Below are 19,134 nucleotides of genomic sequence, written 5' to 3'. Positions count from 1 at the left end.
AAAAAAAAATTACTATCGTCTAATACAAACTTAAATGTTACGAGGTCTTTTCTGTAGGTATTTGCTTTTGTGTACCCATGTAGGGAAATGAAACGAAGAGAAACGTTTTGGAAATTGGTGCTAGAGCAAAATGTTGATGTTTTGTTGCGTAGATTGAGTAACTAATGAGGAGGATTGAGACAAAAGAAAAATTTACTCACAACTTGACTTAATAACGGAGCAGTTGATGGCATACGTCAAGAGGCACCAGGAAATAATCAGTCTGGCAATGGAGGGAAGTGTGTGGAATAAAATTTATTGACAGAGATCAAGGGATGAAGATCAAAAATCAACAACAACAGTAACAAATTAATGAACTTATTATGTGCATAAGTTTAGGGTAACTTGTGGCACTGCAAAAATCAATACACTCACATAACTTTTTTACACTCACATAACTTTGCAGGAAATAACTTCCTTTTTTCCTGCCAGATATTGCTGCAGCATATCCAAAAGATCTAACACAGCAGATGGTTCAAAATGGCTCCGAGCACTATGGGACTTAACATCTGTGGTCATCAGTCCCCTAGAACTTAAATCTACTTAAAACTAACTAATTTAAGGACATCACACACATCCATTCCCGAGGCAGGATTCGAACCTGGGACCGTAGCAGCAGCGCGATTCCGGACTGAAGCGCCTAGAACCGGCCGGCCACAGCGGCCGGCGTAAGGCTATATGATAACAAATTCAGATCAAACGAAGAACACGTCACTGTAAAGGGTCACCAAATTGAGGCATCCATACAGGATGTAACCTTACCTCCACCCCCTTTCTTGCGCCAACGCAGCCGTGTATTCTCGCACGGAAAAGATTGTTGAGGTTTGGTATGCCGTCCTGCGGTAGACTGTCGGAAGAATCTTGACTCTATTGTGACAATTCGCCAATGGTTCCCCTTGCACCTACCCCATATGTGTTCAAGTGGCTTGAGATTTAGTAATCTTGTTGGCCAGAGCGGTTGTTGTGCAGTATGAACAGCACGTTGGGTTGTAGTAGCCCTATGATGACCGTTGTCCTGCTGGAAAATCTCATATCACCCTTATATAGAGGAAATGGGAGTAGCACTGGGATAACAACATATGTGACTTTGTGACACTGGCAACTTTACCCTGCAGGAACACCAAATGTCGCCGCATGCTACAACTGCTGGCCCCCACCTCCATTTCACACACACACACACACACACACACGAGCGCCATGAATCCTGGGCTGGGACGTGTAGGTCGTGGGCGAATGCACTCCGGAACAGGCCGCTCACCAGTTCTACACCGTGCACGTGTACGTCCATCAGTCGCAGGTAGACAGAACCTACCTTCACCAATGAAGATAGCAGAGTACCATTGCACTCTCTAGTCAGACCTTTCACAACACCAGAGTAGCCATGGTTGGCGGTGTCTTGGTATCAATGATAGCATGGCCAGGGGCGCACGTTACCCTCGTCCTGTTACAAGCGCACATGTATCCTTGGTAGCACATCAGGTGTAACATGTTCCCAGAGATCTTCCCTGGATAATGTTTGGTGAGCCACTGCTGCTCTCACAATATATCGATCTCGACGCGCGTCTCTACTACACGAACGCCGAGAACCCAGTCTACGGATTGGGAATGTTCCACAGACCACTCCTGAAAGCAGAGATACCACGTCGATGTATTGTGCCCAACATGTGCAGCTATCCGTCGATAACTTCTTCCAGCTTCTCGCAGGCCCATTTAGCGACCCTATTCAAATGACCGGATTTCAACAGATGTACGCCCTTATCGGCGAGATATTATGATATTCTAGAATGAACGTTGCGCCTACTGTTCACCTCTACATACAGCACAGTTACTGCTTGCAGAGTCAAAACACTGGACGCATCTGATCATCGATGACCATTGCAAAAAAATCACTAATACTACAGCCCCTCAGTACACAGATACCATCCATGGTGCCATTGATCACAATCCGTGAAAGTTTTCCGGAGGTGCATAATCAACTGACAGATACACCAAGTTTTAGTATTAACAGTCGTTATCCATTACGTTCGTGGCTGAGCATGTTCACCATTAAAGGTAAGATTATCTCTCTTAAGTGTTTCCTTTAATTTTTATTTAGTTATTTACTATTATATAGTTATTTACTGATTATTTATGTGATCTGCGATCGGACTGTTAACAGCGATGACTCAGAACTTTACCTGTATGTTAGGTGTCTTCCATACCAGTCGGGCTTTACCTCGTCGGTAGCGTTCTCGCTTCTCACGACCGGGTTGCCGGGTTCGATTCCCGGCGAGGTCAGGGATTTTCTCTGCCTCGTGATGGCTGGGTGTTGTGTGCTGTCCTTCGGTTAGTTGGGTTTAAGTAGTTCTAAGTTCTAGGGGACTGATGACCATAGATGTTAAGTCCCATAGCGCTCAGAGCCTTTACCTCATTTCTGTCACATACTCCATGCAAGCAGTGTCTTCCTAGTAACTGAAAGCGGTGAACCGTCTAAAAACTGCGTGAGCATATGTATAGGACTGTGTGACATCGAAACATTTTTGAAGCGGTGAACTGTCTGAAAACTGAGTGAGCATCTATAAACGACGGTGTGACTTCGAAACATTTTTGCTCTGTTGTGAAGCAAAAAGAGACATTCAGAGCTGCAACTGAAATGAATATTTATTTAGTCGGTGACCCGTTTCGGGCTACACCCGTTCTCAAAGCAACCAATGTTTGCCAAGTAAAATGTCCGTCAAGACAGCAATAAACAATGTGCGTACATAAGTGCATAATCGCAACTAACACTCTTTGGAATCACATGCATATGAAAGCACTTTGTTTACTTCCATTTTGGCGGACATTGTACTTAGCAAACATTTGTTAGTTTGCTGGTCAGACACTAAATAAACGTCCATTATGGTCTCAACTCTGGCTGTCTCTTTTTGCATCACAATCTGAAAATGTGTTGCTTTCCCACTATACCCAGCACGCTGGAGTTAAGAAAACTTAACTTTTGCTCTACGTAGATATCATCCTGAATGTTACTCAGAAATAAACGATATTTATACCAGTACAGAAATTGTCAACTTTTAATTGAGGTTTTATTAGAAAATTGTTCATTTCTGTTACTTAAAGATAAACGATACTTATAAAAGTACTGAAATTGTCAGTGTTGTTAATTCAGGTTTTATTGGAAAATTGTTCATTTGTAAAGCGAAGCAGAGGGATGTTGTAGAAAAAAATAAGGAAAAAGGCAATACAGATTTTTCACGTACCGTGGAGCTATAAAACGCAATGTCTTACAAAAAGGAAAAGTAAAAAAAAGTAAAAACCAAAACGTTCCTAAATGGCTCTGAGCACTATGGGACTCAACTGCTGTGGTCATTAGTCACCTAGAAGTAGTTCTAAGTTCCAAGGGACCGATGACCAAAGAAGTTAAGTCCCATAATGCTCAGAGCCATTTGAATTTTTTGGAGCAGAATGGGGTCCTGTGCGGAACTCACGGACCACGAACGTGGTCAGGTGATTTGTGTCATACGTCTGTGCGCGAGATATGCCCACTCTTAAGCATCCCTAGGTCCAAGTTTCCGATGTGATAGAGGAGTGGAAACTTGAAGGACACGTACAGCACAAAAACGTAAAGGCCGACCTCGTGCGTTGACTGACAGAGACCGCCGACAGTTGAAGAGGGTCGTAATGTGTAATTCGCCGTCATCTATCCAGACCATCAAGCAGAAAATCCTAACTGCATAGGCATCCACTACAAGTACTATGACAGATAAGCGAGAGGTGAGAAAATTTAGATTTAACGGTCGAGCGGCCGCTCATAATCCACACATCACTCCGGTAAATGTCAAACGAAACCTCGCTTGGTATGAGGAGCGTAAACATTGGCCGATTAAACAGGGGAAAAAGATTGTGTGGAGTGACGAATCACGGTACACAATGTGGCGATCCGATGGCAGGGTGTGGATATGGCGAATGCCCGGCGAAGGCCATCTGCCAGCGTGTGTAGTACCAGTAGTAAAATTCGGAGGTGGTAGTATTATGGTGTGGTCGTGTTTTCCATGGAGGGGGCTTGCACCCCTTGTTATTTTGCATGGCACTATCACAGCCTACATTGATGTTTAAAGCACCTGCTTGCTTCCCACTGTTGAAGAGCAATTCGGGGATGGCGACTGCATCTTTCAACACGATCTAGCACCTGTTCATAATGAACTGCCTGTGGTGGAGTGGTTTCACTGCAATAATATCCCTGTAATGGACTGGCCTGCACAGAGTCCTGACCTGATTCCTATAGAACACCTTTGGGATGTTTTGGAACGCCGATCTCGTGCCAGGCCTCACCGAACGACATCGATACCGCTCCGCAGTGCAGCACTCCGTGAAGAATTGGCTGCCATTGCCCAAGAAACCGTCTAGCACCTGACTGAACGTATGCCTGAGGCAGTGGAAGCTGTCATCGAGGCTAGGATTGGGCCAACAGCACATTGAATTCCACCATTAGCGATTACGAACTAGTAAGTCATTTTAAGCCAAGTGTCCGCATACTTTTTATCACGTAGTATACCTGATGGAACAACACTGAACGATGCATGGTTCTAATGATGTGCGAAACAAACAAATAAAGATCGAAAAAACAAAGGTAATTCGTCAGGTCCCAGTTTTTCTCTAACACATTCATTTATGTTTCGTTCGCTACCAGTGCTACCAATACCATCAATGATCCTACAGTTTATTGCCTCATTTAAGTACTGCCCCAAAACTACTGGGGTTGGTTTTGGCAGACCATGACCCTACTCACAACACGCCACGTCCTACGTAGAAAAAAATATCTTGTACCTGTCGTTCGTGATGTGTTTGTAATCAATGGTTATCTACTTCGCTATTAAACATGAGCAAAATCTGTCATCAGAACAACAATGAATGTTGATACCTACGCTTTCCACACCCACCCTTTTGCTATCGATACTGATATTTAGTTATTAAAGAGAAGTCGCCGCTAAAATGGTCTTGATTTTTTCCATCTACAGCAGGTTCCTCTTTTACTACAGCATTCTGTATATTGTTACTTAACATAAATTCTAACCGAGTTCGGTTCTACTAACCCTTGAAAACCTAAAACTCCTTATTTCCGCTTAATTTTGAAATTTATGATTATTGTTAATAAATATTCGACTTCTTAACACCATTCTCCCTTCTAATATCGTATTTAGTTTTATACTGCCAATCATCCCTACAACGATCTGACCGTCACTTCTAGCTGTACACGCAGACCTACTTTCATGCCCACCCGTTGCGTTCCGAAAACAATGCGGTGCGACGCGACAATGATCCTGTAAACAAACAGGAGCGTAGCTTCCCAAAGATGCTGGAGTGTCAGGCTCCCCTGCTATCGCATGCTAACCAATGGGAGTGTATTCTTACCTATTTTATATCAAACTTGAGTGTCTAAACTGATAAATTTGTATGAAATGGAAGCCTATCAGGAAGCTTAGTTAAACTTTTTTAACTTAATGCTGCCAGTTTCGGGCACAGCCAGTTTTCAGTTTTAGAGTGGTACCTAAACATACTCAACCTGCTATCAGTAATATATACATAACTGTAATAAAATAAGAGACATCAGAGCACAAACGGTGTATATATATATATATATATATATATATATATATATATATATATATATATATATATATGTGTGTGTGTGTGTGTGTGTGTGTGTGTGTGTGTAATATTTCGTAATATTTGTGTTCTGATTTCTCTTACTTTATTACGATAATCATTTCTCCCTTGGTATGTGAGCATGAACTAAATATTTTCACACTTCTGAGAAGAAAGACGGTAATTGAAATTTCATGAGAAGGTCCTGCCGTATCGAAAAACACCTTTGTTTTAATGACTACCACCCCAATTCGTGTATCATATCTGTGGCAGACTCTCTCCCATTTCACAATGATGCCAATTGATTTGCCCTTCTTTGAACTTTTTGATGTCCTTCCTCACTCGTATGTGATGCGGGTTCCACACCTTACTTCAATACTCCAGCAGAGGGCGGACGAGCGTAGTGCAAGCAGTCTCTTTAGTAAACCTGTCACATTTTCTGTGTTCTGTCAGTATATCACAGTCTTTGTTTGATTTCCCCACAATATTGTCTATGTGATTATTCAAATTTAACTTATTCGTATCTGTAATCCCGAAGTATTTAGTTGAGGTTACAGCCTTTAGGGTTGAGTGATTTATCGTGTAACTGAAATTTAGCGGACTCTTTTTTAATGCCCACGACTTCACATTTCGTGTTGTAGATTCAGTTGCCAGTTTTCGTATCATACAGATATCCAGCCTAAATAATTTTACAATTCCACTTGATCGTTTGATGACATTGCATGACGGTAGATGACAGCATCATCAGCAAACATTTTAAGAGGAGTGCTTAGACTGTCTTCTAAATCGTTTATGTAAATCAGGTACAACAGTGGGACTGTAACACATCCTTGAGGAAAGCCTGAAATTACTTGTATTTTACACGATGACTTACCGTCAATTATACTCCATAGGTGCACAGTTTAGTTAGAAGTGGTTTGTGCGGAACGGTGTCAAAGCCTTCTGGAAACGTAAAAACATGGAATGAATTTGACGTCCCCTGTCGATAGTGCTCATTACTTCTTAAGAATAAGGAGCTAGTTATATTTCGCAAGAACGACATTTTGAGAATCCGTGTTGGCTGTTTCTCAATAAATCATTTTCTTCGAGGTGTTCATGACGTTCGGACACAGTCCTAAGGTCCTACTGCAAATCGCCGGCCCGAGTGGCCGAGCGGTTCTAGGCGCTACAGTCTGGAACCGTGTGACCGCTACACACGCAGGTTCGAATCCTGCCTAGGGCATGGATGTGTGTGATATCCTTAGGTTAGTTAGGTTTAAGTAGTTCTAAGTTCTAGGGGACTGATGACCACAGCACTGCTCAGAACCATTTGAACCATTTTGAACCTACTGCAAATTAGCGGATTACTGAAATTTCCTTTCTTGGGTACTGGTTAAGCTTCTCCGATACAGCAAGGATATGTACCACTAAGTTACTCATGTTAGCAGCAGTTCTTGATTCGAGTTCTGCAATATTTCCTTCGTCTTTCGGAAAACCGAGTTTAGTAACTCAGCTCCAGTGATGCCGTCATCAACGACATTACCAATGCTTACTGTGCAATGAAGGTATTGATTGCGTCTTGCCACTGGTGTATTTTACACACAACCAGAATTTCTTTGGATTTTCTGTGAAGTTTCGAGAAAGAGTTTCGTTGAGGAAGCTATTATAAGTATCACGCACTGAACTTCGCACTAAATTTCGAGCCTTTGTAAAACTTTGCCAATCTTGGGGATGTTTCTTTGTTTTAAATTTGGCAGCCTTTATCCTTGTTTCTGTATTAGTATTCTACTTTGTGTACCTTGGGGCATCACAAAAATTTCTTATTAATTTATTCGTTATATATCATCATCGATACTATTTTTTACGTTTAAACCAAGTCTGTCTACGCTTACATAATCAGATAGGAAGGAGTGGAGACTGTCCCTTAGGAAGGTGTCAAGCGAAATTTTATCTTCTTTTACAAATAGCTTTGTGTTTATTTCTGGCGAGTCTCTATGTTAAGTTATTCATTCTAGTGACAACGGCCTTGTGGTCACTACTCCCTGTATCCATCACGATGCACCCTGTTTGGTCAGGCTTATTTGTTGCTATGAGGTCACGTGCGTTTTCGCAACCATTTACACTTCGAGTGACACTGAAGTGATAGTTCAAAATAATTTTCTGAGAAGGCATACAGTACGATTTAGGACGACGTTTTAAGCCTACCACCGGCTTTGAACATGTATTTTCGCCAACATATAGAGGGTAGATTACAAGTCACCACCAACTGTTATTGTATGAGTGGGAAACCAATTTGAAACGACGCTCAACTTCTTTTTTTTTTTTTTTTTTTTGAACTGTTCATCAACTGTATTATCTGATTCATGGTTGTTACATCATTCATCTATGTATCAAAGACGTGTTTTGCTTTTAAATTTTTATGCTTTACGAAAATCGATTTATATTTCATGTAAAAATCAGGATTGTCTTTTGTTCTGAATTATCTGTCACTGACAAGAACTTTGTCGAAGTTCTTAATAGATGTTTTATTTCTAAGTTCTTTTCATTCATTTAGGATACTACTCGAATATTTTACAAAATGAGGATAGATTTCTATTTCCTCCAAGATGCTCGTGTAGTTTCCTTTTCCGGCTTTATGAAGAAAAGAATTGTTGGAGCCGAAAAACATGCTATACGTGCTTCTTGAAGGAAACAGAAATCTACACTCCCTTGGTAAAAAAATTCACTAACCTCATAAATGACTAAACAGAACTCAGAAATAAAAGAACAAGTTGAGAACTTTAACGAAATTCTTATCAGTGATAAATAATTCAGAGCAAAAGAGAGTCCTAAATTTTAGGTAAGCTGCAATGGATTTACATTAAACGAAAGAAACTAAAAACCAATGGTCGATAATGTAGGAGCCATGTACAAATGTAACAAAAGTGCATAATATCTGAAAAACAGCATTATGATCTTATTGCAAGTAAAAAATTATAATATATCTGAATATTACCCACAAACAGACACAAAAATGTATGTTAAAAGTTCCTCTTAAGTACCATTTAAAAACGAGTCACGCTCGAAGCCAATAGAAACAAGTAAAAATATATAAAAAGAGCAGCTCCGGTGGATTATCATTACTATGCATTTCCTACAACTTATAGCTGTAGAATAGCATGCCAAAGATATAATAAAGAAACTTACACTACTGGCCATTAAAATTGCTACACCACGAAGATGAGGTGCTACAGACGCGAAATTTAACCGAAAGGAAGAAGATGCCGTGATATGCAAATGATTAGCTTTCCAGAGCATTCACACAAGGTTGGCTCCGGTGGCGACACCTACAACGGGCTGACACGAGGAAAGTTTCCAACCCATTTCTCATACACAAGCAGCAGTTGACCGGAGTTACCTAGTAAAACGCTGTTGTGATGCCTCGTGTAAGGAGGAGAAAAGCGTACCATCACGTTTCCGATTTTGATAAAGGTCGGATTGTAGCCTATCGCGATTTCGGTTTATCGTATCGCGACACTGCTGCTCCCGTTGGTCGAGATCGAATGACTGATAGCAGAATATGGAATCGGAGGGTAATACGGAACGCCGTGTTGGATCCCAACGGCCTCGTATGACTGTAGTCGAGATGACAGGCATCTTATCCGCATGGCTGTAACGGATCGTGCAGCCACGTCTCGATCCCTGAGTCAATAGATGGGGACATTTGCCAGACAACAACCATCTGCACGAACAGTTCGACGACGTTTGCAGCAGCATGGACTATCAGCTCAGAGACCATGGCTGCCGTTACCATTGACGCCGCATCACAGACAGGAGCGCCAGCGATGGTGTACTCAACGACGAACGTGGGTCCACTAATGGCAAATCGTCATTTTTTCGGCTGAATCCAGGTTCTGTTTACAGCATCATGTTGGTCGCATCCGTGTTTGGCGACATCGCAGTGAATGCACACTGGAAGCGTGTGTTCGTCATTGCCATACTGGCGTATCATCCGGCATGATGGTTGGTAGGTGCCATTGGTTACACGTTTCGGTCATCTTTTGTTCGCGTTGACGGCACTTTGAACAGTGGACGTTAGATTTCAGATGTGTTACGACCCGTGGCCTTACCCTTCATTCGATGCCTGCGAAACCCTATATTTCTGTAGGATAATGCACGACCGCATGTTGCAGGTCCTGTACGGGCCTTTCTGGATACAGAAAATATTCGTTGCTGCCCTGGCCCCCACATTCTGCAGATCTCTTAACAACTGAAAACGTCTGGTGAATGGTGGCCGAGCAACTGGCTCGTCACAATACGCCAATCACTACTCTTAATGAACTGTGGTATTTTGTTGCACACACCATCCAAGCTCTGTTTGACTCAATGCCCAGGCGTGTGAAGGCCGTTATTACGGCCAGAGGTGGTTGTTCCGGGTACTGATTTCTCAGGATCTATTTAGCCAAATTGCGTGAAAAGGTAATCACATGTCAGTTATGGTATAATATATTTGTCCAATGAATACCCGTTTATCATCTGCATTTCTTCTTGGTGTAGCAATTTCAAAGGCCAGTAGTGTATGTTACGTGTGTAATATATTTCCCATTCGTGAATGCATTGTTTTTTCCGCTCTATTACTCAGGACTCCAATTTCTGTAATTGTAGACAAAGAGAAAAAAGGTAGGCTCCCTATGAAATTAATTTTCCTGTTTCGTACAATAAAAGGGGTCCAGGTCCTCTAGTATGAGTATCACGCCAGAGTTGCCTCGAAAAGCAGCTCCGAGCACGAGCGGGAAGTGTTAATGGACTCGTTAACCGGCGTGTCTCCGGTAACTGCACCGCTATTAGGCGGAAGTGTGTCCGGCTGGTCCCTGCGACTCTGCCGGGCTGCATACCGCTCAGTTCCAGGAACGGAGGACGCAGCGGCTGTGTACGGACGCTGCTGCCCGGCGGGAGTCTTGATTACCCGCGCCACAACGATTAATCAAGCCGTCCACTCGCAGTACACCGACAAGGTCCCATCACAGGAGGCCGCAATTACGGAAATTAAGAAATTCCTTTCGTAGCTGTTGTTAAGGAGACGGTGCTAACTGATAAAATTCTAATGTGACGGATTCATTTGCATTTTAATTTACTTAAACCGCAAGGGGGAATTAGTTGGTATGCTAAAGTTCACCTCCAGACAGAAGAAAAAGGAGGGAAAGAGTCTGACGTGTAGAACAAAAAAGGTGAAGTATCGGCCGCGCCACTACCCTAGACCAGACCCGGACTGCAGGCATAGCTGTCGATAGCGCTCTCTCGTCCGTTATCTGTGGAGAATATGGGCGTTGTAACTTACCTGCCTGTTTCGTAACCCTCTGCCTCATAAGTCTCGTGGATTTTCTACTTCTGTCTTCTCCATGGTTTTATTGACGGTGCCGAACTTTCCGATATAAAAAAGGTTGTAGAATAAGGTATTCATCTATTTTCAGGTCTGTTAGCAGAGAGTTTTATTTCGATAATCAGCTTTGTAATCTATACAACACCTATAGCTTAGCACAGGTTAGTAACTCACATCTCACAGAATTTTCAAAATATCTGCATGTGGCAATGACTAAAGAAAAAAGTCTTCGGGTCGGAGAATCGCTACGAAAGTTTCAAGACGGACACAAGGTATCTGCACACTTTCACTATGAACTTTGCGTAGGTCTTCATGACAGACAGGTCTCGTCACGCAACAATGCGTAGAATCCTGCTCCCATGTTTCGCCCTCAGATTGTTACCATCGATATCTGGATGCTTATTTATTTCCGTAGAGAATCGCAGAATTTTACACAATGCAAAGAGTACCCTTAAGTTAGCTATATTGTTTTCGATGTTCAATGTAATATTTAATCAATGCAGTGTAGAGTTCCGACTCACTCCTTACAGCACTATCTGCTTCTTCTCCACTATACAAAGCCACGTACCAGCGCCAGAATTCAAATAAGGCAGTCTTCCATTTTTAAGCAGTAAGGAAACACAAAACTGGTATCCCCTCCGACATATACCGTATGTTGCCGGCCGCGGTGGTCTAGCGGTTCTAGGCTCTCAGTCCCGAACCGCGCGACTGCTACGGTCTCAGGTTCGAATCCTGCCTTGGGCATGGATGTGTGTGATGTCCTTAGGTTAGTTAGGTTTAAGTAGTTCTAAGTTCTAGGGGACTGATGACCACAGATGTTAAGTCCCATAGTGCTCAGAGCCATTTTGAACCATCTGCTGCGCATTTCGTATTTCAGTGGCTCAATGATCGTTCCACAGAATTTCGGACGTGGAGCCGCATAAATTCCACGTCTTCTTCTAATATTTCGGTTGCATACCGTCCAGCAGAGTTAGGCGAGGTGACTGAAGCTCAGCAGCTGCTCCGTCCTTTTAAACCTGAGGACTGCGCCAATGCGCATGCGGCCACAGGTTGTAAGGAAGACTTCTTCGCTTCTGAACGCCTCTCCTTGCCACCAGAAGTTGTGTAACGACTCAAACAAAGTGGTGCGGTTCCTCCGAGGCTTTACGGATTCCAAAGATCCACAAGAGCGGTGTTCCTTGGCGTTCGACAGTAACATTGGCTCTCCAGCCTATGACTGTGTCAAACACTTTTCGTGGTTATTAAGGTCTCTGGTGGGAAAATGCGCCGATCACTAAAATCACTCAGACTGAACAGTTCTGATATGTAGTGAACTTTTTCACAAAGGTTCCTCTTCCACAGTCATTACTTCTCATTGGAAAAAACGCTGACAAAAAGATTTCAGCTTTGTTTTAACATGTTTTGCCGTCGACATATATTTTACTCAGTAACGAATTTTATGAACAGCCTGACGGCATTGCCATGGGTAGTCCTTTGGTGTGCAACTTTTTTGTGGAGCACTTCGAGTACAAGGCACTCGAATCTGCCAGCTTGAAGCCCACAATATATTGGAAGTACGTTGATGACACGTTTGAATTGTGGCCCCATGGTGAAGATAAATTAAAAGAATTTTTAAATCATCTGAATTGCATCCATAGACAAATTCAGTTCATGGAAATAGGAAAAGATGTCTGCCTTTCATTTTTGGATGTTTTGGTACGACGTAAAGATGATGGTACTTTGGGACACAGTACATCGTAAACCGACCCATACGGATTTACACTTACGTGCAAATATATGCCACCATTCTTCGTGGACGATGAATGTTCTCAGAACTATGGTATACAGAGCACACGTCATTGCTGACGAGAGCAATTTGGAGGACGGGCCCTACACCACGGAAGAGCTTTTGAAACCAACGAGTACTTTTCACACCAGGTACGTAAGATATTAATAATGAAACCAACTGTGGGCGTAAGGAATGCAGAAGAAGACACGGAAAGTTTTAAAACCATGGCTTTTCTGTCTTAATGGGAAAGAAATCGTAAAAAATAGGACGGATTCTCAAAATACACTAAGTGAAAGTGATTTTTGCCCTCCACCAAAGACAGCAACATTCCTGGGTCCCATTACAGATGATTTGGTGCTCCTGGTCTTTACAAGATCCCCTTTAGTGTGGCTGTTCATACATCGCACAGACGACACGTACTGTCCATGAGAGATGCACCCGGACCTTACAACCTAATAAATCTGCTGTGGTTGAGCACTGTATTGACACTGGGCACCCTATGGTGTATGACAAAGTCGAAATTTTAGCCTCGACTTCATCTTTCTGGGACTCAGAAGTGAAAGCAGCAAATTGGAATTAGGTTGGCGACGAATTAAAGTAATGGAGATAGCGGCTTAAGCTCGGACAAATCACAGAATCCGTCACTTTCTATGATAAACTCACGAAGACGTCGTGACGGTGCTGCTCGTAGTGATACATCGATATCACTATGTGAATCTTCCGCTCAGCCATAGATCTAATTTCCTACTCATGTTATACCTCTTGCCGCAAGTGTATCTGTGGCCAGATTCGCTGTGGCGCAGTCTGCTGGCTTAAAAGGACAAAGTGCTGGAGTGTCACACACCTCGGCTCACTCTGAAGATGGCTGGACTGTATACAGCCGAAATATTAGAAGGAGATGTGAAATCTATGCGGCTGCAGGCCCAAAAGTTTATGGAACATATACCATCTGCGGTTGTGAAAAACAACCTTTCTAATTTCAACGACTCTCTAGTTATCAGCAGTCAACAATCACGTACCGCCTTTTCTGAGTACACGCAAATGTGAAATCCGGTAACCTACGTCCATTTTTTCTTTTTTTCAGTGATTTTCAGTCTGTGGCACGTTCCAGTAAGAATGGACACACATAGGTACATTCAGTGTGTTTGTGTGACATCGGTCTGTAGAGTGGTTTGATATGGTCCTCCACGATTTCGTGTCATTCCTGTCATGTGCTAATCTCTTCGTAAGAAAAAAAAAATGGCTTGGAATCCTGTTAGAGAAATGTTCAGCCACCTGGTAGGCCTACGAGGCTTCTCATTTACGCCTTTCTGTTTTCAGATATTGAGTATCTGAATCTTCTTTATACCCAACATCCTCTATTATTCGTTGGATATATTCTAATATCTGTATTTCCTAGCTAGTGACCCTCTTCGCTTTTGTTTAGCACCAGAGACGTTAATCGCCGATACCTTAAGCCATGTCCAATTACCGTATTCCCAATAATTTCCACGTACTTCTTTTCTTAGCGATTCTGTGTTGAAATTTCTAGTTTCTTATCAGTCCACTTAATGTTCAACATTCTATTGTAAGAACAGGTCCCGTACGATTTACCTCTTTTCCGGTTTTCATATTGTCCATAATTCACTTTCAGCCAATGATACACCACAAATGAAAGTTATCATAAATTTATTTCTCAAGCTATTAAATATTTAATACCAAAAGACATCTTTAGGAGAAAAATGTTCACCTTTGCCTTTGTTGCTCTGCCACTTATCAGGGAATTCCTACACTTTCTCTACCATGTGGTATTTAATTTTGACTCTAAGTTTGTCACTAATCTCATTTCTGCTGCTCCTTAATGTTTTCGACGTCCTTTGGTTAGCTCCCAGCCCACATTCTGTGCTCAGGAGACTGTGCGTCCCATTAAAGAGATGCTGTATTTCTTCATTTTCCGAAATGAGAGAAAATGTGTCCAGTGAACCATAATGCATACCTCTTCGCTCTGAATTTTAATCCCACATCTAAACCTTTATTTAATTTTCTTCACTGATTCGTCGATACACCAGTTGAATAAAATAGGAGAACGACAACGTCACGGATTTATGCATATTTTAATTAGAGCACTTATTTTTGGTTTTTCTTCTCTTTTCCACGTCCAACCTGGGAATTATTTTTGTTTCATTCTTGTGAAACACTTTTTTTATTTAAATGATTTCTCCCTATGCCTTTATTCTCGATGGATAGTTCATTTACCCTACGTAAGAAGAGTAGTACACGTCATCTAACATTAATTTGGACAAATTTGGTTCTTTGTGAGTGTGTGGTTTGACTGTTACGTGATATGTTCCCACGTTGGAGAAGCCGTCGCTCTCTTTAGTATGTTATAACTGAGTGTACGTTCAGTAATGTGGTGTGTAGATTCAATCCTCGCCTGACACATCCTAGTGTACCTCAGATCAGTTCTATGCCTTAAGTTTAGGAGTTCAGTATCAAATAGGATCATCTAATTTAATCATCAAACATTTCAGGGTATTGTTAACGTTTCTTATGACAACACCAATGTAATGTTTCTTCGCTTTAAAACAGTTATTTGGCGGTGACCATAATGCAGATATTTAGGTGATCAGGTGCGAGGCACTTTTCTCTGTTTGCTTCTTCAGTTGCTCCACACACTGCTGCAGTAATTTAGCTGAACAGACAATGATGGTGACGTGTTAGAAAAATGACTTACTTCAGTGTCGGAAATAGCTCTTGACTATTCCTTTCTAAGTAACAGTTTCATCGTTTTGTTCTTAATACGTCAATTTGTTTGATACTAGTCTCCCAGGAATGAATGATATTCAAATTTAAATGTGACTGTTTAAAATATCTTTCATTTTGTTTAAATTTGTGACATTCCGTGTTCATAGGAAGTAGGTATTAAAACTATCAGAAATTCTGTATATTTTGGCCGTTTATTTTCATGACATGACATTGTTTCGTCATTGCCACATCACTAAGAGTAAAATGAAAACATTTATACATTTATAGCTGGTAATTTAACAGTTGCGTTGTGGTGTAATGAATTTTCTAGAGAAAAAAAACATTTCTCACAGCCTGGTTGTCGAATATGCTCCAAATGGTTCATATTGTGGGACTACATCTGAGAATTTCTCAAACCCTTAATGACATTTGATACTAACAAGCTCTGAAGCCAGTGACTTACACAGTGAACAGACCTGTCCCCTTAAGATTATGTTAAATATTAAGAAAAAGTCGTGCAACGGGAGGTATTGGCCATCTGAATTTAAACATGATTTAAACATGATTTATACATGATATATGGGTATAATACCCCACATACACATAACGAGGAAGGATTTCATCAAACTATGGAGCGAAACTAAAGGCCGCAATAAAATTCTATTTTTTACTAAGCCGCGTGGATTTCTTTCCAACCGTTTAATGGGTAATGTAAATAATTATAATTTGCATAAGGTTCATATGAATTGTTCAAGATGATAATGCCTTGGCAGGCGTGGCTGCAATGGGAGTTAAATGATAGAGGAAGCTCTGTCCACTTTAACTCCCAATGACTGGTGAATTACAAAACAGATTAAAGATAAAGAGTAACAAAGCACGTATAAGGGTCAGTTCACTTTCCTAGGCGCATGTTGGGTTCGCCTAGCTGACAGCATGAATTAATGTAGAAAAGCAAAACTTCAGCTCGAAACAAATGACTTCGTGGGCACCTTATCACAATATATGCAAATTCGCCTCATGCTAACCATCGCTCTAAGGCTCAGGGGTACCGGATGGCTGCAGTGATACCTGCCAGTCGTAAGTTCTGCTCCTGCACCTTTGACCAGCTATAGGACGAAGTATCCCTTCTCTGTAGTCCTAAGGCAAAGACACCCCTCTCCCTGACGATGCAAGATAAAATTTCTATCTCAGTTCGTTCTCAAAATGTTACTGGTTCTAACAGCACTGGATTCTCATTACCCAATCCCTCTAGGCATTCCGAGCTCTGACTAATAAAATATTTACGAAAATAACGACGCTCTCCCTTTTCCTAAAGCATCTGCAGTGAGTAACCAGGAAAGCACACTTATTTCTTAGAGTTGAGCAGAAATCAAAATTTCTATTCCGTCAAGAGGATACATGTCCGCGCAGTAATAGTGCTTGCGTATCTGCGCTTTTGATCCTTCATCGACACTGCAAAATAATTGTTGGCTCCATTACGAAATTTAAACACACATTGATTCTCACCAACTTTGGGTTCATTGTAGCTGCATCATCAGGTGCGATAAAATCACGTACTGCTCAGAAAAGAGATGGGATGACACATCGTTCATACTCAGAGAAAAATACTGCCTGAGAAAGCTGGGTCGTCCCACTCTCTTTTCTGATCAGAACGTGATTTTATTGCACCTGATTATGCAGCTACATTGCCGCGAAACCTGCAGAGCTAATAAATAAAGTAATAACAGCTAAAGTGGTTTTATCTTCTAAATGATTATTACTCTCGTCTCAGAAACACACAGGTACATGTACATACATTAAATTACATACATTAAGTTACTTTTGACCTAAACTTGGCAACTTCTAGTGCATTTTCCGATGCTTGTTTAAGGTCATCTTCTGCACTGGAGACTGGACACAATCGAAACCGAAGCATGTGCCGGACTGTTTGTTCTTCTCCACAGTCACACCGAATATCATTTGGATCAATGTAGCCCTCTTTTGTCAGGTTAACTCTTGATCTTCCAACTCAGTATCTCAGTCTATTCAGGGACTTCCAAGCTGTCTATTCACTGTCATGGCCTAGAGGGGATCTTCAACAAATCTTTTCCAACCAGGGGGAAGGTAGGTCGAATGAAAGTGTTGTTAATAAAAATTCTCTATTTTAAACTAGACTGAACTGCATGTGACTGCTTTAGTCTTTATTAAAACTTGCATCTGACTGCGTATTTAACTGAACTGAACTTTATCTGACTGCATGAAAATATTGTTGGAAAATTAATACTCAAAAAACACATCTGACTGCATGAAAGTTTAGTGGTAAAAATAAATGAAGGTCACCAACCTGCATCTTACTACGTCTGTGGACTTAGTTCGTACACTCCTTCCCGTTTAGCCGGTAATAAAACATATATTCAACTCAGCCGTAGTGCAATGGCATAAAATTGTCATTCTAGAGAACTTTACTCATTTTGGCACTGTTTGTTACTTAATAAAAATTCTGTCCTGATCTGAGTAATTTGCCAACTGTACAACGGCAAATAGATTATTTTATTCTGATAAATGAAATTATTACTCATGGGAACTTTACTTTAATGTACCTTTTGGTTCAATACAAGCACAAGATGCGGAGAACGACATAAGGTGTGAGATGAAACTCTAGTTTTATCTAAAATAATACACTCCTGGAAATGGAAAAAAGAACACATTGACACCGGTGTGTCAGACCCACCATACTTGCTCCGGACACTGCGAGAGGGCTGTACAAGCAATGATCACACACACGGCACAGCGGACACACCAGGAACCGCGGTGTTGGCCGTCGAATGGCGCTAGCTGCGCAGCATTTGTGCACCGCCGCCGTCAGTGTCAGCCAGTTTGCCGTGGCATACGGAGCTCCATCGCAGTCTTTAAAACTGGTAGCATGCCACGACAGCGTGGACGTGAACCGTATGTGCAGTTGACGGACTTTGAGCGAGGGCGTATAGTGGGAATGCGGGAGGCCGGGTGGACGTACCGCCGAATTGCTCAACACGTGGGGCGTGAGGTCTCCACAGTATATCGATGTTGTCGCCAGTGGTCGGCGGAAGGTGGACGTGCCCGTCGACCTGGGACCGGACCGCAGCGACGCACGGATGCACGCCAAGACCGTAGGATCCTACGCAGTGCCGTAGGGGACCGCACCGCCACTTCCCAGCAAATTAGGGACGCTGTTGCTCCTGGGGTATCGGCGAGGACAATTCGCAACCGCCTCCATGAAGCTGGGCTACGGTCCCGCACACCGTTAGGCCGTCTTCCGCTCACGCCCCAACATCGTGCAGCCCGCCTCCAGTGGTGTCGCGACAGGCGTGAATGGAGGGACGAGTGGAGACGTGTCGTCTTCAGCGATGAGAGTCGTTTCTGACTTGGTGCCAATGATGGTCGTATGAGTGTTTGGCGCCGTGCAGGTGAGCGCCACAATCAGGACTGCATACGACCGAGGCACACAGGGCCAACACCCGGCATCATGGTGTGGGGAGCGATCTCCTACACTGGCCGTACACCTCTGGTGAACGTCGAGGGGACACTGAATATTGCACGGTACATCCAAACCGTCATCGAACCCATCGTTCTACCATTCCTAGACCGGCAAGGGAACTTGCTGGCATGGCAAGCCGTTCCACAG

The sequence above is a fragment of the Schistocerca gregaria genome, chromosome 7 (genome assembly GCF_023897955.1).
Source record: "Schistocerca gregaria isolate iqSchGreg1 chromosome 7, iqSchGreg1.2, whole genome shotgun sequence".
NCBI classification, from domain to species: domain Eukaryota; kingdom Metazoa; phylum Arthropoda; class Insecta; order Orthoptera; family Acrididae; genus Schistocerca; species Schistocerca gregaria.
The sequence above is the reverse complement of the archived record's forward strand: the minus strand, read 5'-3'. Positions refer to the sequence as shown.